Consider the following 23,842-nt stretch of genomic DNA (forward strand, 5'->3'; position numbering starts at 1 on the left):
GTAGGACAACCAGTGTTGGCAAGGGGCTATGGAAACGAAAAATGGCAGTCCGGAACAATTCGGGCCAGACAAGGACCTCTAATGTACACAGTAGATATTTGGTAACAATGTGATAAGGCGTCATGTGGATCAACTGGTAGAATCGAGAGCAAGGGTCGAACCCATGGTTGCGACAGAGGCAACTGTGGAAGATGTTAATGAACCTGAAGCATCTACCTCGGCAGGGAATGTACCTGAGGATGATAACACCCAATGCATGGGAGACCAACTAGAGGAGTCACCTCAGCAACAGGAATCAGAGACCACTGAAAGGCGTTATCCAAACCGAATCAGAAGGCCTCCTGAGAGACTGAACCTTTGAACTGTTTATACCTGAAGTTATATATGTTATTATGTTATGTTAAATGGGGATATGACTGTTAAGCTAAAAAGGGAGGATTGTGGTGTATGTAACCTGTTCCACCTTAAGAGAACTTAAGCCTGTTCCACCTTAAGAGATGTACTACTTTCTCTGGCTGCTGTATACGTAATACCGGTGGTGACCACCGGTATATAAGCACTGTGTAGTAATATTGTATTTTAGTATAGTCCTGACCTCCAACCAGTAAAGACCCGTTGAACTTTAATCTTGTAGTCTGTGTTAGTAATTACAACTAGAACACACAGACTTAACACCACCCACTCTATGTTCCTGTACTAAGATGGCCGCGCATGCACTCTGTTACACACTGAATCAAAATGGCGTCGCACTGAAACTTTTTGCCCTCCTTGATAAAGATGGCTGCTGTTAACCTGGGGCTGTCAGTAGAAGAACATAAGAACATAAGAAATAGGAGCAGGAGTAGGCCAATCGGCCCCTCGAGCCTGCTCCGCCATTCAATAAGATCATGGCTGATCTGATCCTAACCGCCAATCCACTATCACAGAACCATCTCCTGAATCTAACAGAATTAGACACACGAAATAGGAGCAGGATCAGGCTACCCACAGGGCCATGACCGATCCGAACCTAGACTCATGTCCAAATTCCTGCCCGCTCCCCGTAACCCTTAATTCCCTTTACTTCTAGGAAACTGTCTATTTCTGTTTTAAATTTATGTAATGATGTAGCTTCTACAGCTTTTTGGGGCAGCATATTCCATGGACCTACCACCCTCTGAGTGAAGTAGTTCCTCCTCATCTCAGTTTTGAAAGAGCAGCCCCTTATTCTAAGACTATGCCCCCTAGTTCTAGTTTCACCCATCATCGGGAACATCTTCCCCGCATCCACCCGATCCAACCCCTTCACAATCTTATATGTTTCAATAAGATCGCCTCTCATTCATCTGAACTCCAATGAGTAGAGTCCCAATCTACTCAACCTCTCCTCATATGCCCATCCCCTCATCCCCGGGATTAACCGAGTGAACCTTCTTTGTACTGACTCGAGAGCAAGTATGTCCTTTCTTAAGTATGGACACCAAAACTGTACGCAGTATTCCAGGTGCGGTCTCACCAATACCTTGTACAACTGAAGCAATACCTCCCTATTTTTATATTCTATCCCCCTAGCAATGAAAGCCAACATTCCATTGGCCTTCTTAATCACTTGCTGCACCTGCATACTAACCTTTTGAGTTTCGTGCACCAGGACCCCCAGATCCCTTTGTACTTCAGTACTTTCCAGTTTCTTGCCATTAAGATAATAACTTGCTCTACGATTTTTCCTGCCAAAGTGCATAACCTCACACTTTCCAGTATTGTATTCCATCTGCCAAATCTCTGCCCACTTACTTACCTGTCGATGTCCCCTTGCAGGTTTTTTATGTCCTCCTCACTCACTACTTTCCCTCCCATCTTAGTATCATCTGCAAACTTTGATATGTTACACTCGGTCCCCTCCTCCAAATCGTTAATATAGATTGTAAAGAGTTGGGGACCCAGCACTGACCCCTGCGGAACACCACTAGTTACTGATTGCCAGTCTGAGAATGAACCATTTATCCCAACTCTCTGCCTTCTGTTAGATAGCCAATCCTCTATCCATGCCAGAATATTACCCCCAATCCCGTGATTTTTTATCTTAAGCAATAATCTTTTGTGTGGCACCTTGTCAAATGCCTTTTGGAAGTCTAAATACACTACGTCCACTGGTTCCCCTTTATCCACCCTATACGTTACTTCCTCAAAGAACTCCAGCAAATTTGTCAAACATGACTTCCCCTTCATAAAACCATGCTGACTTTGTCCTATTAAATTATGATTATCCAAATGTCCTGTTACTGTCTCCTTAATAATGGACTCCAAAATTTTACCTACCACAGATGTTAGGCTAACCGGTCAAAAGTTTCCAGCCTTCTGTCTACTGCCCTTTTTAAATAAGGGCGTTACATTAGCAGTTTTCCAGTCTGCCGGGACCTTTGCCGAGTCCAGGGAGTTTTGGAAAATTATTACCAATGCATCCACAATCCCTACCGGCCACTTCCCTCAAGACCCTAGGATGTAAGCCATCAGGTCCAGGTGATTTATTCGCCTTGAGTCCCATTATTTTACCGAGTACCATTTCCTTAGTGATTTTGATCGTGTTTAGCTCCTCCCCCCCTTTAGCCCCCTGTTTGTCCAGTGTTGGGATATTCTTAGTGTCTTCTACTGTAAAGACTGATGTAAAATATTCATTCAGTGTTTTTGCCATCTCCATATTTCCCACCATTAATTTCCCAGTCTCATCCTTTAAGGGACCAACATTTACTTTAGCCACCCTTTTCCACAGCTGCAAACACAGGATCTTCAGATTATTATTCGGGGCTTGCGACCTACCCCAGTTGCTTATGAAGCTTCCCCACCTACTGACCCCGGGAATGGAGCTGAGGCAGCACACCCTCTCCCCTCTGCCAGTGTTTGTCTCTGTCTAGGCCAGGAGCCTGGGACTAGAGTTGCGCTGCTGGCAGTTGGAGAAGCGTAAGCCCCGGGCCTGGAAAAACGGTGAAAGGTAGGAGAATTATGGAGGTTAGAGAAAAGATTTACAAATTAATTAACTTTTTTTAAAAACAATTTGTGTTTTAAAAGCAACTTTTTTTTTGCTGGAAATGTAGATTTGAAAAGAAACACGCAGAAAGCGGGAAAAAGAAATGAAAAGTTTGGAATCAAGATGGCGGCGACTCACCTCGGTTCAGAACGATAAGGCCCTGTGGTAAACCACTGTTATTGTATCCTACTGTTATCGTTATTGCATATTGTTACCTCTGGTTGGCGCTGTGTACCAATGTATGCCTCAGCTGGCTCCGCCCACATGACCAGGTATAAAGGTGGGTGTTTCGGCAACCCACTTCCTTCTTGGAACCAGTTGGCCACGAGAGGAATGCTCTGTTCTTTAGTTAATAAAAACCTCTTCATTACTTTCCTAATTCATCGCCTTTTATGGAGTAATTGATAAGCGTATCAATTTTATTAACTAAAAGTAAAATGTCGACACCTGAACAGCAACAACAGCAGGCGTTGCTGCGAGCCCTCAGACCAGCATGCCTGGACCTCGACCCTCAAGCAGCGGGTTCATCGACCAATTTCGAACACTGGCTGAGCTGCTTTGCATCCTTCCTAGAAGCCTCCGCCGTGACATCGGAGGAGAACAAACTAAAAGTTTTGACCGCCCAGGTGAGCCCTCAAGTATATACACTCATCCGGGACGCTACTACGTACACGGCGGCCCTCGAACTACTAAAAGGGCAATACACGCGCCCAGTGAACACGATTTACGCCAGACACCTCTTGGGATCCCGCAGGCAGCAACCGGGGGAATCGGTAGAGGCATTTTTATGGGCGTTACAGACACTCTGCAGGGACTGCGACTGTAAGGAGGTAACGGCTGCGGGGCACGCAGAGGGACTTACCTGTGATGCCTTCGTTAGGGGCCTCCAGTCCGACTACTCCCGGCAGAGACTGCTCGAAAGCAAGGAGCTCGACCTGAAGACGGCCGTAGCCCTTGCGCTCTCGTTAGATGCGGCCCACCGAAACCTCGAAGCATACTCATGTAACGGCGCCACGCCATGGCCATCGCGACCTTGGGGCATGGGACTGCCGCCCCCGGTACCAACTGCAGCAGCGATGTCCCGAAATCAACCGGGACCGCCGCCCCCGGTACCAACTGCAGCGATGCCCCGTAACCAGGCCCAAAAATGCTATTTCTGTGGCCAGTTAAAACACCCTAGAGCGCGCTGCCCGGCTAAGACCGCTACCTGCTCGGGCTGCGGGAAGAAAGGCCATTACGCCAATGCCTGCAGGGGGAAACCCGCAAACGCCAGCAGCGCCGCGTGCGAACCGTGGGGGCAGCCATCTTATCCGCCATTTTGTGCACCTCTGGCCGCGTGGGGACCTGAATCATGGCCGCCGCCATTTTGTCCGCCGCACTCAACCGCCATTTTGTCTCCGGACTCGACCACCGTCTCGTCGGACGACCATATCGACTCACTAAGCCATACACTGGCCTCCGTTACGCTGGATCAAGCCCTGCCTCATCATCTGTCCAGGTCCATGATGGACATCACGGTAAACGGCCGCGCCACCACTTGCCTATTTGACAGCGGGAGCACAGAGTTTTATTCACCCCGACACGGTACGTAGCCACTCCCTCACGGTCCTGCCAACGCGCCATCGGATTTCTATGGCGTCTAAGTCCCATTCAATGGACGTCGGTGGCTACTGTGTGGTGACCCTTTCGGTTAGGGGCACAGAATATAAAAATTTTAAACTTCTTGTCCTGCCCCGTCTTTGCGCTGCCGTGCTGCTAGGGTTGGATTTTCAGTGCCACCTTAAAAGTGTCACATTAGCATACGGTGGACCCCTCCCCCCACTCACAGTCTGCAACCAACACCTTTTAAATCGCCCGCCGCACACCACTTGCAGCCTTTCCACACTCAAAGTCCCCCCCCTCCCTTGTTCGCTAACCTCACCCGCGACTGTAAACCCATCGCTACCAAGAGCAGGCGGTACAGCGCCGGGGACAGAGCTTTTATTAGCTCTGAGGTGGAGCGGCTCCTGAAGGAGGGCATTATCAAAGGGAGCACCAGCCCCTGGCGAGCCCAGGTTGTAGTCGTTAAAACCACCGATAAACGCCGCCTGGTCATTGACTACAGCCAAACCATAAACCGGTACACTCAGCTGGACGCATACCCACTTCCTCGCATATCTGATATGGTCAATCAGATTGCGCAATACAGAGTATTCTCCACCATTGACCTTAAGTCAGCATACCACCAACTCCCCATCCGCCATGAGGACCACCAGTATACTGCCTTCGAGGCGAACGGCCGCCTCTACCACTTCCTTAGGGTTCCCTTCGGCGTCACCAACGGGGTTTCGGTCTTCCAAAGGGAGATGGACCGGATGGTTGACCAGAACGCGCTGCAGGCCACCTTTCCCTACCTGGATAACGTCACCATCTGCGGCCATGACCAGCAGGACCATGACGTTAATCTAGAAAAATTCCTCCGTACGGCCCAGCGGCTGAACCTAACGTACAATAAGGAGAAATGTATGTTTCGCACCAAACGCCTTGCCATTCTCGGCTGCGTAGTGGAGAACGGAGTCATCGGGCCCGACCCCGACAGAATGTGCCCCCTTATGGAGCTCCCCCTCCCCCACTGCCAAAAAGCACTGAAGAGATGCCTGGGGTTTTTCTCTTACTATGCTCAGTGGGTGCCCCACTATGCGGACAAAGCCAGACCCTTCATCAAATCCACCTCCTTCCCCCTGACACCAGAGGCGTGTGCAGCCTTCACTCTTATCAAGAGCGATATTGCGAAGGCCACAATGCACGCAGTGGATGAGTCCATCCCCTTCCAAGTGGAGAGCGATGCATCCGACTTCGCCCTAGCTGCGACCCTTAACCAGGCGGGGAGACCTGTGGCCTTTTTCTCAAGGACCCTCCAGGGCCCCGAGATTCAACACTCTGTCGAAAAGGAGGCCCAGGCTATTGTGGAAACGGTGCGTCACTGGAGGCATTACCTGGCCGGAAAACGGTTTACCCTGCTCACTGACCAGCGTTCAGTGGCTTTTATGTTCAATAATAAGCAGAGGGGCAAAGTCAAGAACGACAAGATCTTGAGGTGGAGAATTGAACTCTCCACCTACAATTACGATATCTTGTACCGGCCCGGGAAACTCAATGAGCCCCCAGATGCCCTATCACGTGGTACATGCGCCAACGCGCAGGTTAATAGACTGCAGTCCCTCCACAATGACCTCTGCCACCCGGGGGTCACCAGGTTCTTCCATTTCATCAAATCCCGTAACCTGCCCTACTCCATCGAGGAGGTCAGGACCATGACCAGGAACTGCCAAATCTGTGCCGAGTGCAAACCGCATTTTTATAGGCCAGACAGAGCAAGCCTGATCAAGGTCACTCGCGCCTTCGAGCGCCTGAGCGTCGATTTTAAAGGGCCCCTCCCCTCCTCTGACCGCAACGTGTACTTCCTCAACATAATTGATGAGTACTCCCGTTTCCCGTTCGCCATCCCTTGCCCAGACATGACCAGTACCACGGTCATCAAATGTCTGAATGACCTCTTCGCCCTGTTCGGGTTCCCTAGCTATATACATAGCAACAGGGGCTCATCTTTCATGAGCGACGAACTTCATCAGTACCTGCTCGCGAGAGGTATTGCTATGAGCAGGACCACCAGCTACAACCCCCGGGGGAACGGCCAGGTGGAAAGAGAGAACGCGACGGTTTGGAAGGCCGTCCTCTTAGCCTTAAAATCTAAGGGCCTTCCGACCTCTCGCTGGCAGGAGGTCCTCCCTGCGGCGCTCCACTCCATCCGGCCACTGCTTTGTACTGCCACTAATGCCACCTCTCATGAGCAAATGTTAGTTTTCCCCAGGAAGTCCACATCGGGAACCTCGCTACCGACATGGCTGACTTCTCCTGGGCCCGTCCTACTGCGGAGGCACGTGAGGACTCATAAAATGGACCCCCTGGTCGAGAGGGTGAACCTCCTACACACCAACCCCCAGTATGCCTACGTGGCGTACCCAGACGGGCGGGAGGACACGGTCTCCATACGAGACCTCGCACCCTCGGGTGCCCCTGAATTACCACTGTTATCCCCCACCACTTCTCCCAACCCAACCCCTGTAGACGGCATGCCGGAGCCCCAGGACCCTTCGTTGACCACCCAGACACCAGATTCGACGTTGGATACTGCACCACCGCCGCCGCCACCACGATGATCAGGACGTCATACAAGGCCTCCTGATAGACTTACCTACACGAACTTGTAGTGCACTTCAACCCGCCGGACTAAATTTTAAACAAGGGGTGAATGTGGTAAACCACTGTTATTGTATCCTATTGTTATCGTTATTGCATATTGTTACCTCTGGTTGGCGCTGTGTACCAATGCATGCCTCAGCTGGCTCCGCCCACATGACCAGGTATAAAGGTGGGTGTTTCGGCAACCCACTTCCTTCTTGGAACCAGTTGGCCACGAGAGGCATGCTCTGTTCTTTAGTTAATAAAAACCTCTTCATTACTTTCCTAATTCATCGCCTTTTAAGGAGTAATTGATAAGCGTATCAGGCCCGCCCACACACGCACTGATTGGTCGACCGTCAGGTCACCGAAGCGTAGGATTGGTCAATCGTCCCGTCACTCGACTGTAGGAGGGCCCGCCAGCACGCGCCAGGAACCCGCCCCCGCCACGCAGCGATTGGTCGACCGTCGGGTCGCTCGACCGTACGATTGTTCGACCTTAATGTCACTCTATTGCTAATGAGCGGATAATGAGATGCTAATGAGCAGAATTTTGAACGTTTTTTGGATACCGCGGGCGCAATTTTTGCCTCACCGAAACGTAAATACACTTATGACCGTTCCGGAATCGTAAGCTTTCTTTTGATGTAACGCACGTGTAGGTACGCTCTATAACTTTAGAGTGCATAGCCGGACAGACACACCGAAGGACAGACAGACAGACAGACAGATGTATCCGTTTATATATATAGATAGAAGAAGACTAGCTGGAGTGCCCGGCGGTGCCGAGGCTTTTTCGAGGGCATGTTGTTGTTGGAAGAGAGAGAGAGAGCGACTGGGGGGGGAGAAGAGAGAGAGAGAGTGACTGGGGGGGGGAAGAGAGAGAGAGAGCGACTGGCGGGGGGGGAAGAGAGAGAGAGAGCGACTGGGGGGGAAGAGAGAGAGAGAGTGACTGGGGGGGCGGGGAAGAGAGAGAGAGAGCGACTGGGGGGGGGAAAGAGAGAGAGCGACTGGGGGGGAAGAGAGAGAATGACTGGGGGGGAAGAGAGAGAGCGACTGGGGGGAAGAGAGAGAGCGACTGGGGGGAAGAGAGAGAGCGACTGGGGGGGAAGAGAGAGAGCGACTGGGGGGGAAGAGAGAGAGCGACGGGGGGGTAGAGAGAGCGACGGGGGGGGTAGAGAGAGTGACGGGGGTAGAGAGAGCGATGGGGGGAAGAGAGAGAGCGGCGGGGGGAAGAGAGAGAGCGACGGGGAAGAGAGAGTGCGACGGGGGGAAGAGAGAGAGCGACGGGGGGGAAGAGAGAGAGCGACGGGGGGGAAGAGAGAGAGCGACGGGGGGAAGAGAGAGAGCGACAGGGGGAAGAGAGAGAGCGACAGGGGGGAAGAGAGAGAGCGACGGGGGGAAGAGAGAGAGCGACAGGGGGAAGAGAGAGAGCGACGGGGGGAAGAGAGAGAGCGACGGGGGGGAAGAGAGAGAGTGACGGGGGGAAGAGAGAGAGCGACGGGGGGAAGAGAGAGAGCGACGGGGGGGAAGAGAGAGAGCGACGGGGGGAAGAGAGAGAGCGATGGGGGGGAAGAGAGAGAGCGATGGGGGGAAGAGAGAGAGCGACGGGGGGGAAGAGAGAGAGCGACGGGGGGAAGAGAGAGACGGTGGTAGAAGAGAGAGAGAGAGGGAAGGAGAGAGAGTGAAGGAGAGCGAGAGGGAAGGAGAGAGAGAGAGGGAAGGAGAGAGAGAGAGAGGGAAGGAGAGAGCGAGGGAAGGAGAGAGAGAGAGGGAAGGAGAGAGAGAGGGAAGGAGAGAGAGAGAGAGGGAAGGAGAGAGAGAGAGGGAAGGAGAGAGAGAGGGAAGGAGAGAGAGAGGGAAAGCAAAGGAGGGAGAGAGGGAATGAGAGAGAGAGAGACGGAGACAGAGACAGAGGGAGGGAGAGAGAGAGACAGAGAGGGAAGGAGAGAAAGGGGAAAGAGTTGGTCGAGCAAGGGGTGGGGGAGCAAGGGGTGGGGGAGCAAGGGGTGGGGGAGCAACGGGTGTGTGGGGGAGAAGGGTGGGGTGGGGGGGAGAAGGGTGGGGTGGGGGGGAGAAGGGTGGGGTGGGTGGGGGGGAGAATGGTGGGGTGGGTGGGGGGGGAATGGTGGAAAGGGAGGGGGGAGAGGGAGGGTAGGGGGGGAGAGGGAGGGTAGGGGGGAACAATCTACAGCACCCGGCCTCACCCTATATGAATCCAAGGTTAAATTCCTCCTCTGTGCAGATGACCTGGTTCTGCTGTCACCAACTAAGGAGGGTCTGCAGCCGAACCTGGATTTGCTGGAGTCGTACTGCCAGACCTGGGCCCTGACAATAAATCCCCCAAAAACCAAAGTCCTTGTGTTCCAGCAAAGATCCAGACATCAGGGACCCAAAATAAATTTCACACTAGGAACAACCAAAATTGAACAAACCACTAACTACACATACTTGGGCTTAAAAATCAGTTCTACGGGAAATTTCCATCTGGCTGTGAATGAACTGAAAGAGAAAGCAAGAAGGGCTTTCTATGCCATTAAAAAATCAATCCAAATAGAAATCCCAATTAACATTTGGCTCAAAATTTTCAAATCAGTAATTGAACCAATTGCACTATATGGCAGTGAGGTGTGGGGACCGCTAACACAACAAGAATTTGCAAAATGGGACAAACACCCAATTGAGATCCTACATGCAGAATTCTGTAAAAGTATCCTCCGGACTCAAAGGAAAACCGTAAACAATGCATGCAGGGCAGAACTAGGCCAATATCCATTAATAATCACTATCCAAAAAAGAGCCACCAAATTTTGGAAACACCTAGAAATGAGCAACCCCCAATGCTATCATTACGAAGCCCTGAAATGCCAAGAGAGGACCATAAAGAAGAATACCCTCAGTCAACTAGTCCTGGGACTCAGTGAAGTAACTACTAACACTACTAACAATAACCAGCCCCAGGACAGTGACAGGGCAACACAAAGAATTCGACCCAACGCAATCGTCGCTAAGCAAAAGGAAAAATATCTGTCATATTGGGCAGAAACAACAAAAACCCAAAGCAAACTCAATTGCTACTTGGCCCTAAACAGACAATACAACATGGCTGATTACCTGACCATGGTAAAGGATAGCAAACTGAGAAAAACCTTGACAATGTACAGACTTAGTGAACATAGCCTGGCGATCGAAAAAGGTAGACACAGGCAGACCCGGCTACCAAGAGAGGACAGGATATGCTCTCACGGCAGTCAGGGAGTGGTGGAGACAGAGATGCACTTCCTCACAGCTTGTAGAAAATATCAGGGCATAAGGGAGAATTTCTACCCAAAATTCACAAAAATATGCCCGGAATTGAGAAATCTGAATGACGACCAAAAACTCCCATACCTACTAGGGGAAGAGAGAAATTGTGTAACATTAGCGGCACACTATGTTACAGCTTGCCATAAACAGAGGGACAACCACTAAATATAAGAAAAGAGTATATACAAATTATATGAATGTATATTTATACACTCAGGGATATATCTGTTTATACACTGTATGGATAGATCTGTATTTTTGTGTACAACCATGAATGATTTTCGATGCTTTGGCAACATAAGATGTACCTTGTCATCATGCCAATAAAGCGATTTGAATTGAATTGAAATTGAAAGGTGGGGGGGGGAAAGGGAGCGGGGAGAAGGAGGATAGGGGGGAAAGGAAGTGGGGGGAAAAGGGAGGGGGGAAGGGAGCGGGGGGAGCAAGGGGTGGGGAAACATGAAACTTAAAGTACTTATAAAACATTTTTGGTAAATCTTTCTATAACATACACTTTACAACCTCGCCAATCTTTTTATTAAAAAAGGGGTCCTCACCTACAGTGTATTGTATCACAAACAATGGCTGCTGCTTGCTTTTCAGTTGGAAAGATTAGGCCCCGCCCACACAGTCGATTGTCTCGGTCACCAGGACCCGATTTGGAGCACAGAAGCCCCACCCACTCTATGTTCCTGTACTAAGATGGCCGCGCATGCACTCTGTTACACACTGAATCAAAATGGCGTCGCACTGAAACTTTTCGCCCTCCTTGACAAAGATGGCTGCTGTTAACCTGGGGCTGTCAGTAGAAGAAATTTCCTCAGCTGCAAACACAGGATCTTCAGATTATTATTCGGGGCTTGCGACCTACCCCAGTTGCTTATGAAGCCTCCCCACCTACTGACCCCGGGAATGGAGCTGAGGCAGCACACCCTCTCCCCTCTGCCAGTGTTTGTCTCTGTCTAGGCCAGGAGCCTGGGACTAGAGTTGCGCTGCTGGCAGTTGGAGAAGCCTAAGCCCCGGGCCTGGAAAAATGGTGAAAGGTAGGAGAATTATGGAGGTTAGAGAAAAGATTTACAAATTAATTAACTTTTTTTAAAAACAATTTGTGTTTTAAAAGCAACTTTTTTTTTGCTGGAAATGTAGATTTGAAAAGAAACACGCAGAAAGCGGGAAAAAGAAATGAAAAGTTTGGAATCAAGATGGCGGCGACTCACCTCGGTTCAGAACGATAAGGCCCGCCCACACACGCATTGGTCGACCGTCAGGTCACCGAAGCGTAGGATTGGTCAATCGTCCCGTCACTCGACTGTAGGAGGGCCCGGCCGCACGCGCCAGGAACCCGGCGTACGATTGGTCGACCTCGAGGTCACTCTATCGCTAATGAGCAGATAATGAGATGCTAATGAGCGGAATTTTGAAAGTCTTTTGGATACCGCGGGCGCAATTCTTGCCCGGCCGAAACGTCAATATGCTTACGACTGTTTTGGAACGGTAAGCTTTCTTTTGACGTAACGCACGCGTACTTACGTTCTATAACTTTCGAGTGCATAGCCGGACAGACGCACACCGAAGGACAGACAGACAGACAGATAGACAGACAGACAGATAGACAGACAGACAGATGTATCCGTTTATATATATAGACTAGCTGGAGAGCCCGGCGGTGCCGAGGCTTTTTCAAGGGCATGTTGTTGTTGGAAGAGAGAGAGTGAGCGACTGGGGGGAAGAGAGAGTGCGACGGGGGGAAGAGAGAGAGCGACTGGGGGGAAGAGAGAGAGCGACTGGGGGGAAGAGAGAGAGCGACTGGGGGAAGAGAGAGAGCGACTGGGGGGAAGAGAGAGAGCGACTGGGGGAAGAGAGAGAGCGACTGGGGGGAAGAGAGAGAGCGACTGGGGGGAAGAGAGAGAGCGACTGGGGGGAAGAGAGAGAGCGACTGGGGGGAAGAGAGAGAGAGAGCGACTGGGGGAAGAGAGAGAGAGAGCGACTGGGGGGAAGAGAATATAAACTGGCAGACTACCTCACGACCATCAGAGACACAAAACAGAGACAGACCCTCACCAGGTACAGACTAAGCGACCACCAACTGGAAATTGAAAAAGGCAGATACAAGAAATCCTGGCAGCCTAGAGAGAATAGAATATGCGATCAATGTCTGGCTGGCGAGGTTGAAACAGAAATGCATTTCCTCCTAAAATGCGAAAAATTCAACACATCAAGAAACATATTATTCAACAAGCTAAGCCAAACAACCCCAGATTTCAAGGAATTGGATGATCTGTCAAAATTGAGATTAGTCCTAGGAGAAGGAGACAGACCATACCTTGGGGCCAAATATGTAACAACATGTCACAACCTGAGGACTGTTTAAAATTAAGACTGTTTAAAATTAATATTGAACGTACCAAATGAAGTAGAAAGACTGTTTAAAATTAATATTGTTTAAAAGTAATATTGTATATACCCAACAAATGTCAAATCGATTGACACCTACAGAATGTTGGAAAACTGTACCTTTTTGCTATGTAAGCTTTGGCAATATGGTTCTCTGTAAACTTTCATGCCAATAAAGCATTTGAACTGAACTGAACTGAACTGAGAGAGCAACTGGAGGGAAGAGAGAGAGAGCGACTGGGGGTAAGAGAGAGAGAGAGAGCGACTGGGGGGAAGAGAGAGAGAGAGAGCGACTGGGGGGAAGAGAGAGAGAGACAGCGACAGGGGGGAAGAGAGAGAGAGAGAGCAACCGGGGGGAAGAGAGAGAGAGCGACTGGGGGGAAGAGAGAGAGAGAGCGACTGGGGGCGGAGAGAGAGAGAGCGACTGGGGGAAGAGAGAGAGAGAGCGACTGGGGAAGAGAGAGAGAGAGCGACTGGGGGGAAGAGAGAGAGCGATTGGGGGGAAGAGAGAGAGCGACTGGGGGGAAGAGAGAGAGCGACTGGGGGGAAGAGAGAGAGATAGCGACTGGGGGGAAGAGAGAGAGAGAGTGACTGGGGGAAGAGAGAGAGAGAGCGACTGGGGGAAGAGAGAGAGAGAGCGACTGGGGGAAGAGAGAGAGAGAGCGACTGGGGGGAAGAGAGCGAGCGATTGGGGGGAAGAGAGAGAGCGACTGGGGGGAAGAGAGAGAGTGACTAGGGGGAAGAGAGAGAGTGACTGGGGGGAAGAGAGAGAGCGACGGGGGAAGAGAGAGAGCGACTGGGGGGAAGAGAGAGAGCGACTGGGAGGAAGAGAGAGAGCGACTGGGGGGAAGAGAGAGAGCGACTGGGGGGGAAGAGAGAGAGCGACTGGGGGGGAAGAGAGAGAGCGACGGGGGGGTAGAGAGAGCGACGGGGGTAGAGAGAGCGACGGGGGGGAAGAGAGAGAGCGACGGGGGGGAAGAGAGAGCGCGACGGGGGGAAGACAGAGAGCGACGGGGGAAGAGAGAGAGCGACGGGGGGAAGAGAGAGAGCGACGGGGGGAAGAGAGAGCGCGACGGGGGGAAGAGAGAGAGCGACGGGAGGAAGAGAGAGAGCGACGGGGGGAAGAGAGAGAGCGACGGGGGGAAGAGAGAGAGCGACGGGGGGAAGAGAGAGTGCGACGGGGGGAAGAGAGAGAGCGACGGGGGGAAGAGAGAGAGCGACGGGGGAAGAGAGAGAGCGGCGGGGGGAAGAGAGAGAGCGACGGGGGGAAGAGAGAGAGCGACGGGGGGAAGAGAGAGAGCGACGGGGGGAAGAGAGAAAACGACGGGGGAAGAGAAAGAGCGACGGGGGGAAGAGAGAGAGCGACGGGGGGAAGAGAGAGAGCGACGGGGGGAAGAGAGAGAGCGACGGGGGGAAGAGAGAGAGCGACGGGGGGGAAGAGAGAGAGCGACGGGGGGAAGAGAGAGAGCGACGGGGGGGAAGAGAGAGAGCGACGGGGGGAAGAGAGAGTGCGACGGGGGGAAGAGAGAGAGCGACGGGGGGAAGAGAGAGTGCGACGGGGGGAAGAGAGAGAGCGACGGGGGGAAGAGAGAGAGCGACGGGGGGAAGAGAGAGAGCGGCGGGGGGAAGAGAGAGAGCGACGGGGGGAAGAGAGAGAGCGACGGGGGGAAGAGAGAGAGCGACGGGGGGAAGAGAGAGAACGACGGGGGAAGAGAAAGAGCGACGGGGGGAAGAGAGAGAGCGACGGGGGGAAGAGAGAGAGCGACGGGGGGAAGAGAGAGAGCGACGGGGGGAAGAGAGAGAGCGACGGGGGGGAAGAGAGAGAGCGACGGGGGGAAGAGAGAGCGCGACGGGGGGGAAGAGAGAGAGCGACGGGGGGAAGAGATAGTGCGACGGGGGGAAGAGAGAGAGCGACGGGGGGAAGAGAGAGAGCGACAGGGGGAAGAGAGAGAGCGGCGGGGGAAGAGAGAGAGCGACGGGGGGAAGAGAGAGAGCGACGGGGGGAAGAGAGAGAGCGACGGGGGGAAGAGAGAGAACGACGGGGGAAGAGAAAGAGCGACGGGGGGAAGAGAGAGAGCGACGGGGGGAAGAGAGAGAGCGACGGGGGGAAGAGAGAGAGCGACGGGGGAAGAGAGAGAGCGACGGGGGGGAAGAGAGAGAGCGACGGGGGGAAGAGAGAGAGCGACGGGGGGAAGAGAGAGCGACGGGGGCAGAGAGAGAGCGACGGGGGGGAAGAGAGAGAGCGACGGGGGGAAGAGAGAGAGCGACGGGGGGGAAGAGAGAGACGGTGGTAGAAGAGAGAGAGAGAGGGAAGGAGAGAGAGTGAAGGAGAGCGAGAGGGAAGGAGAGAGAGAGGGATGGAGAGAGAGAGAGAGGGAAGGAGAGAGAGAGAGAGGGAAGGAGAGAGAGAGAGTGAAGGGTGGGGTGGGTGGGGGGGAGAATGGTGGGGTGGGTGGGGGGGAGAAGGGTGGAGTGGGAGAAGGGTCGGGTGGGTGGGTGGGGTGGGAGAAGGGTGGGGTGGGTGTGGGGGAGAAGAGTGGGGTGTGTGGGGGGGGAGAAGGGTGGGGTGGGGTGGGTGGGGGGAGAAGGGTGGGGTGGGTGGGGGGGAGAAGGGTGGTGTGGGAGAATGGTGGGGTGGGTGGGGGGGAGAAGGGTGGAGTGGGAGAAGGGTCGGGTGGGTGGGTGGGGTGGGAGAAGGGTGGGGTGGGTGGGGGGGAGAAGGGTGGGGTGTGTGGGGGGGGAGAAGGGTGGGGTGGGGTGGGTGGGGGGGAGAAGGGTGGGTTGGGTGCGGGGGAGAAGGGGTGGGTGGGGTGGGATGGGAGGGTGGGTGGGGTGGGAGAAAGGGGTGGGTGGGGGGGAGGGGTGGGTGGGGGGAAGGGGGGAAGTGGGAGGTGGGTGTGGGGGGGAAAGGGGTTGTGGGGGAAGGGGGTGTGGGGGTGTGTGTGGGGGGGGAGGGGGTGTGGGTGGGTGTGGGAGGGGGTGTGGGGGTGGAAGGGGTGTGGGGGTGAAGGGGTGTGGGGGGAAGGGGTGTGGGGGGGAGGGGGTGTGGGGGGTGTGTGGGGGGAAAGGGGGTGTGGGGGGGAATGGGTGTGGGGGGGAGGGGTTGTGGGGCTGTGTGGGGGGGAAGGGGCTGTGGGGGAGAAGGGTGGGGGTGGGGGGGAGGGGGTGTGGGGGGGGAATGGTGGAAAGGGAGGGGGGAGAGGGAGGGTAGGGGGGGAGAGGGAGGGTGGGGGGGGAACAATCTACAGCACCCGGCCTCACCCTATATGAATCCAAGGTTAAATTCCTCCTCTGTGCAGATGACCTGGTTCTGCTGTCACCAACTAAGGAGGGTCTACAGCCGAACCTGGATTTGCTGGAGTCGTACTGCCAGACCTGGGCCCTGACAATAAATCCCCCAAAAACCAAAGTCCTTGTGTTCCAGCAAAGATCCAGACATCAGGGACCCAAAATAAATTTCACACTAGGAACAACCAAAATTGAACAAACCACTAACTACACATACTTGGGCTTAAAAATCAGTTCTGCGGGAAATTTCCATCTGGCTGTGAATGAACTGAAAGAGAAAGCAAGAAGGGCTTTCTATGCCATTAAAAAATCAATCCAAATAGAAATCCCAATTAGCATTTGGCTCAAAATTTTCAAATCAGTAATTGAACCAATTGCACTCTATGGCAGTGAGGTGTGGGGACCGCTAACACAACAAGAATTTGCAAAATGGGACAAACACCCAATTGAGATCCTACATGCAGAATTCTGTAAAAGTATCCTCCGGACTCAAAGGAAAACCGTAAACAATGCATGCAGGGCAGAACTAGGCCAATATCCATTAATAATCACTATCCAAAAAAGAGCCACCAAATTTTGGAAACACCTAGAAATTAGCAACCCCCAATGCTATCATTACGAAGCCCTGAAATGCCAAGAGAGGACCATAAAGAAGAATACCCTCAGTCAACTAGTCCTGGGACTCAGTGAAGTAACTACTAACACTACTAACAATAACCAGCCCCAGGACAGTGACAGGGTAACACAAAGAATTCGACCCAACGCAATCGTCGCTAAGCAAAAGGAAAAATATCTGTCATATTGGGCAGAAACAACAAAAACCCAAAGCAAACTCAATTGCTACTTGGCCCTAAACAGACAATACAACATGGCTGATTACCTGACCATGGTAAAGGATAGCAAACTGAGAAAAACCTTGACAATGTACAGACTTAGTGAACATAGCCTGGCGATCGAAAAAGGTAGACACAGGCAGACCCGGCTACCAAGAGAGGACAGGATATGCTCTCACGGCAGTCAGGGAGTGGTGGAGACAGAGATGCACTTCCTCACAGCTTGTAGAAAATATCAGGGCATAAGGGAGAATTTCTACCCAAAATTCACAAAAATATGCCCGGAATTGAGAAATCTGAATGACGACCAAAAACTCCCATACCTACTAGGGGAAGAGAGAAATTGTGTAACATTAGCGGCACACTATGTTACAGCTTGCCATAAACAGAGGGACAACCACTAAATATAAGAAAAGAGTATATACAAATTATATGAATGTATATTTATACACTCAGGGATATATCTGTTTATACACTGTATGGATAGATCTGTATTTTTGTGTACAACCATGAATGATTTTCGATGCTTTGGCAACATAAGATGTACCTTGTCATCATGCCAATAAAGCGATTTGAATTGAATTGAAATTGAAAGGTGGGGGGGGGGAAAGGGAGCAGGGAGAGGGAGGATGGGGGGAAAGGAAGTGGGGGGAAAAGGGAGGGGGGAAAGGGAGCGGGGGGAGCAAGGGGTGGGGAAACATGAAACTTAAAGTACTTATAAAACATTTTTGGTAAATCTTTCTATAACATACACTTTACAACCTCACCAATCTTTTTATTAAAAAAGGGGTCCTCACCTACAGTGTGTTGTATCACAAACAATGGCTGCTGCTTGCTTTTCAGTTGGAAAGATTAGGCCCCGCCCACACAGTCGATTGTCTCGGTCACCAGGACCCGATTTGGAGCACAGAAGCCCCACCCACTCTATGTTCCTGTACTAAGATGGCCGCGCATGCACTCTGTTACACACTGAATCAAAATGGCGTCGCACTGAAACTTTTTGCCCTCCTTGACAAAGATGGCTGCTGTTAACCTGGGGCTGTCAGTAGAAGAAATTTCCTCAGCTGCAAACACAGGATCTTCAGATTATTATTCGGGGCTTGTGACCTACCCCAGTTGCTTATGAAGCCTCCCCACCTACTGACCCCGGGAATGGAGCTGAGGCAGCACACCCTCTCCCCTCTGCCAGTGTTTGTCTCTGTCTAGGCCAGGAGCCTGGGACTAGAGTTGCGCTGCTGGCAGTTGGAGAAGCCTAAGCCCCGGGCCTGGAAAAACGGTGAAAGGTAGGAGAATTATGGAGGTTAGAGAAAAGATTTACAAATTAATTAACTTTTTTTAAAAACAATTTGTGTTTTAAAAGAAACTTTTTTTTTGCTCGAATTGTAGATTTGAAAAGAAACACGCAGAAAGCGGGAAAAAGAAATGAAAAGTTTGGAATCAAGATGGCGGCGACTCACCTCGGTTCAGAACGATAAGGCCCGCCCACACACGCATTGGTCGACCGTCAGGTCACCGAAGCGTAGGATTGGTCAATCGTCCCGTCACTCGACTGTAGGAGGGCCCGGCCGCACGCGCCAGGAACCCGGCGTACGATTGGTCGACCTCGAGGTCACTCTATCGCTAATGAGCAGATAATGAGATGCTAATGAGCGGAATTTTGAAAGTTTTTTGGATACCGCGGGCGCAATTTTTGTCCGGCCGAAACGTCAATACGCTTACGACTGTTTTGGAACGGTAAGCTTTCTTTTGACGTAACGCACGCATAGTTACGCTCTATAACTTTCGAGTGCATAGCCGGACAGACGCACACCGAAGGACAGACAGATAGACAGATAGACAGACAGACAGATAGACAGACAGACAGATAGACAGACAGACAGATGTATCCGTTTATATATATAGACTAGCTGGAGAGCCCGGCGGTGCCGAGGCTTTTTCGAGGGCATGTTGTTGTTGGAAGAGAGAGAGTGAGCAACTGGGGGGAAGAGAGAGTGCGACGGGGGGAAGAGAGAGAGCGACGGGGGGAAGAGAGAGAGCGACTGGGGGGAAGAGAGAGAGCGACTGGGGGGAAGAGAGAGAGCGACTGGGGGGAAGAGAGAGAGCGACTGGGGGGTAGAGAGAGAGCGACTGGGGTGAAGAGAGAGAGCGACTGGGGGGAAGAGAGAGAGAGCGACTGGGGGAAGAGAGAGAGAGAGCGACTGGGGGGAAGAGAGACAGAGAGCAACTGGAGGGAAGAGAGAGAGAGCGACTGGGGGGAAGAGAGAGAGAGACAGCGACTGGGGGGAAGAGAGAGAGAGACAGCGACAGGGGGGAAGAGAGAGAGAGAGAGCGACCGGGGGGAAGAGAGAGAGAGGGCGACTGGGGGGAAGAGAGAGAGAGAGCGACTGGGGGAAGAGAGAGAGAGAACGACTGGGGGAAGAGAGAGAGAGAGCGACTGGGGGGAAGAGAGAGAGCGATTGGGGGGAAGAGAGAGAGCGACTGGGGGGAAGAGAGAGAGTGACTGGGGGGAAGAGAGAGAGAGACAGCGACTGGGGGGAAGAGAGAGAGAGACAGCGACAGGGGGGAAGAGAGAGAGAGAGAGCGACCGGGGGGAAGAGAGAGAGAGGGCGACTGGGGGGAAGAGAGAGAGAGAGCGACTGGGGGAAGAGAGAGAGAGAACGACTGGGGGAAGAGAGAGAGAGAGCGACTGGGGGGAAGAGAGAGAGCGATTGGGGGGGAAGAGAGAGAGCGATTGGGGGGAAGAGAGAGAGTGACTGGGGGGAAGAGAGAGAGAGAGCGACTGGGGGGAAGAGAGAGAGAGAGCGACTGGGGAAGAGAGAGAGAGAGCGACTGGGGGAAGAGAGAGAGAGAGCGACTGGGGGAAGAGAGAGAGAGAGCGATTGGGGGGAAGAGAGAGAGCGACTGGGGGGAAGAGAGAGAGCGACTGGGTGGAAGAGAGAGAGTGACTGGGGGGAAGAGAGAGAGCGACGGGGGAAGAGAGAGAGCGACTTGGGGGAAGAGAGAGAGCGACTGGCGGGGAAGAGACAGAGTGACTGGGGGGAAGAGAGAGAGCGACTGGGGGGAAGAGAGAGAGCGACTGGGGGGAAGAGAGGGCGACTGGGGGGAAGAAAGAGAGTGACTGGGGGTAGAGAGACCGACTGGGGGGAAGAGAGAGAGCGACTGAGGGGAAGAGAGAGAGCGACTGGGGGGAAGAGAGAGAGCGACTGGGGGGAAGAGAGGGAGCGACTGGGGGAAGAGGGAGAGCAACTGGGGGAAGAGAGAGAGCGACTGGGGGGAAGAGAGAGAGCGACTGGGGGGAAGAGAGAGAGCGACTGGGGGGAAGAGAGAGAGCGACTGGGGGCAAGAGTGAGAGCGACTGGGGGCAAGAGAGAGAGCGACTGGGGGGAAGAGAGAGAGCGACTGGAGGGAAGAGAGAGAGCGACTGGAGGGAAGAGAGAGAGCGACTGGGGGGAAGAGAGAGAGCGACTGGGGGGAAGAGAGAGAGCAACTGGGGGGAAGAGAGAGAGCGACTGGGGGAAGAGAGAGAGCGACTGGGGGGAAGGGGGGAAGGCGGGGGGAAGGGGGGACGGAGGGGGGGTGGTGAGGGGGAGGGGGGAGGGGCAGGGAGGGGGGGAGGAGAGGGGGGAAGGGGAAGGGGAAGGGGGGGAGGGAAAGGGTGTGATGGGAGGGGGGAGGGGAAGGGGGGAGAAGTGGAAGGGGAAGGGGGAGAGGAGGAAGGGGAGGGGGGAGAGGAGGGGGGAAGGGGGGAGGAGGGGGAGGGCGGAGGGGAGGGGGAGAGGGGGAGTCCCCGAGCCCCCCCCTCCGATCTAATGATGTCCCGCCCCCCGATCTCCCGCCCTCCCGATCTCCCGATGTCCCTTCCCCCGATCTCCCGATGTCCTGCCCCGCGATCTCCCTATGTCCCGCCCCCCGATCTCCCTTCCCCTGATCTCCCGATGTCCTGCCCCCCGATCTCCCGATGTCCCGCCCCCCGATCTCCCTATGTCCCGCCCCCCGATCTCCCGATGTCCCGCCCCCGATCTCCCGATGTCCCGCCCCCGGATCTCCCGAAGTCCCGCCCCCGCGATCTCCCGATGTCCTGCCCCCGCATCTCCCGATGTACCGCCCCCCGATCTCCCGATGTCCCGAGCCCCGCCCCCCGCCCTCCCGAGCACTGGCCTCCTGCTCTCCGGAGCCCCACCCTCCCGCTCTCCCGAGCTCCGCCTTCCCGAGCCCCGCTCCCCGCCCGAGCCGGCTTCAAGACCAGAGAGACGCCGCCGCGCAACCTACCGCGTGAGGCCCGGCTGGACTCAAGTCGCACTCCGGGCAGAAGATGACGAGGACGCTGACTCCCGCCCGCCTTTACTAAGATGGCGGCGGTGGCGACGCTCGGCTGAGGCCCGCCCTCTCCAGCCTTCACAAAGATGGCGGCGATTGCTGGCCTTTTGTCGATCGCGACGGGAGGCGCCTAGCTCGGGCGTGGCTGGTCAACAGACGCCCAGGCTTTGAGGCCTGGAAAAACGGTGAAAGGTAGGAGAATTATTTAGGTTAGAGAAAAGATTTACAAATTAATTAACTTTTTTTAAAAACAATTTGTCTTTTAAAAGCAACTTTTTTTTTGCTGGAAATGTAGATTTGAAAAGAAACACGCAGAAAGCGGGAAAAAGAAATGAAAATTTTGGAATCAAGATGGCAGTGACTCACCTCGGTTCAGAACGATAAGGCCCGCCCACACACGCACCGATTGGTCGACCGTCAGGTCACCGAAGCGTAGGATTGGTCAATCGTCCCGTCACTCGACTGTAGGAGGGCCCGCCCGCACGCGCCAGGAACACGGCGTACGATTGGTCGACCTCGAGGTCACTCTATTGCTAATGAGCGGATAATGAGATGCTAATGAGCGGAATGTTGAACGTTTTTTGGATACCGCGGGCGCAATTTTTGTCCGGCCGAAACGTAAATACGCTTACGACCGTTTTGGAATGGTAAGCTTTCTTTTGATGTTACGCACGCGTAGGTACGCTCTATAACTTTCGAGTGTATAGCCAGACAGACGCACACCGAAGGACAGACAGACAGGCAGACAGACAAATGTATGGTAAGCTTTCTTTTGATGTTACGCACGCGTAGGTACGCTCTATAACTTTCGAGCGCATAGCCGGACAGACGCACATGTGAGGACAGACAGAAGGACACCAAAACGGTGGTAAGCGTATTTACGTTTCGGCCGGACAAAAATCGCGCCCGCGGTATCCGAAAAACGTTCAAAATTCCGCTCATTAGCATCTCATTATCCGCTCATTAGCGACAGAGTGACCTCGAGGTCGACCGATCGTACGCCGGGTTCCTGGCGCGTGCGGCCGGACCCTCCTGCGGTCGAGTGACGGGACGATTGACCAATCCTACGCTTTGGTGACCTGACGGTCGACCAATCGGTGCGTGTGTGGGCGGGCCTTATCGTTCTGAACCGAGGTGAGTCGCCGCCATCGTGATTCCAAGCTTTTCCTTTCTTTTTCCCGCTTTCTGCGTCTTTCAAAAAAACGTTGCTTTTAAAAAAAGTTTATTACTTTCTAAATCTTTTATCTAATCTCATTAATTTTCCTACCTTTCCTCGTTTTTCCAGGTAGGCCTCGAAGCCTCGGCCTCTCCTCCGCACCCACGCCCGAGCTTGGCACCTCCCGGCCCCAGTCAACAAGCGGCCCCCGATCGCCGCCATCTTTGTGAAGGCTGGAGGGGCGGGCCTCAGCCGAGCGCCGCTACCTTAGTAAAGGGTGCGCGTGCAGCAGGAACAGCTCAGACGCGGCGTCTCTCTCTGTTCCCCGCTCGGCTCGGGTGGGGGGGGGCGGGGCTCTCGGGAGTGCTGATCTCGGGTGGGGCTTGGAGAGCGGGAAGGGTTACCCCGGCAACCGGGCCCGCCGGCCGTCTCTCACAGCCGCAATCGGCGCTCTTCAAGCCAGCTCGGGAGGGCGGGGCCATGTCAGTGCGTGGGGCGGCACGGAGCTCCGTGGAGCCATCGCCGGCGCTGGGCTCGGGTGCTTTGTGGCCTGCGGCCGAACAGCGGCTGCGGACCTCGAGCTGACCGGGGCGCTGGACTCGGCTGGGCCATGTCTTTGTGGGTGTTTGCCTCGGCCAACGGCATCAGGGTGACGGCCGAGGGAACGCGTTCATCCAGGTGCCGAGGCCCGGGCCCCGGGGCGGAAAGAGGGATTGGAGCGGGGGATGAGGGCTCGGGCAGGGGAGAGGGAGGGGGGGGAGAGAGAGGGGGGAGGAAGGGGGTAGGGAGGTGGTGAGAGGGAGGAGGGGGAGGAGAGGAGGGGAGAGAGAGAGGGTGGGGGGAGGGGAGAGAGAGAGGGTGGGGGAGGAGAGAGAGAGAGGGTGGGGGGAGGAGAGAGAGAGAGGGCGGGGGGAGGAGAGAGAGAGAGGGTGGGGGAGGAGAGAGAGAGGGTGGGGGGAGGAGAGAGAGAGGGTAGGGCGGGCACGGGAGCGAGAGGGTATGGGCGAGAGCAGCGACAGAGAGGGCTGAGGGGAGCGAGAGCAGGGAGCGGGGAGCGGGGAGCGAGAGAGGGCTGGGGGAGCGCGAGAGCGAGACGAGGGTGGCGGGGACGGGACGAGCGGGCGGCGAGGGCCAGGGAGCGGGGGGAAGGCGCGGGAAGAGAGAAAGATAAACCGCAGGAGACGCAGCCGGGGAGGAAGCACCGGACTGCGAGAGGCTGGGAGGAGCGATTGGGTGAAAAAGGTCGGACAGTGACCAAGGCCACGAAGCGCTGCGACCGGGATCGTAAGGCGCGGGAAGAGATAAAATAAATCGCGGAGAACT

The sequence above is a fragment of the Somniosus microcephalus genome, chromosome 2 (assembly GCF_052327205.1).
Source record: "Somniosus microcephalus isolate GS21.2 chromosome 2, FLI_Smic_1.0, whole genome shotgun sequence".
Classification (NCBI taxonomy): domain Eukaryota; kingdom Metazoa; phylum Chordata; class Chondrichthyes; order Squaliformes; family Somniosidae; genus Somniosus; species Somniosus microcephalus.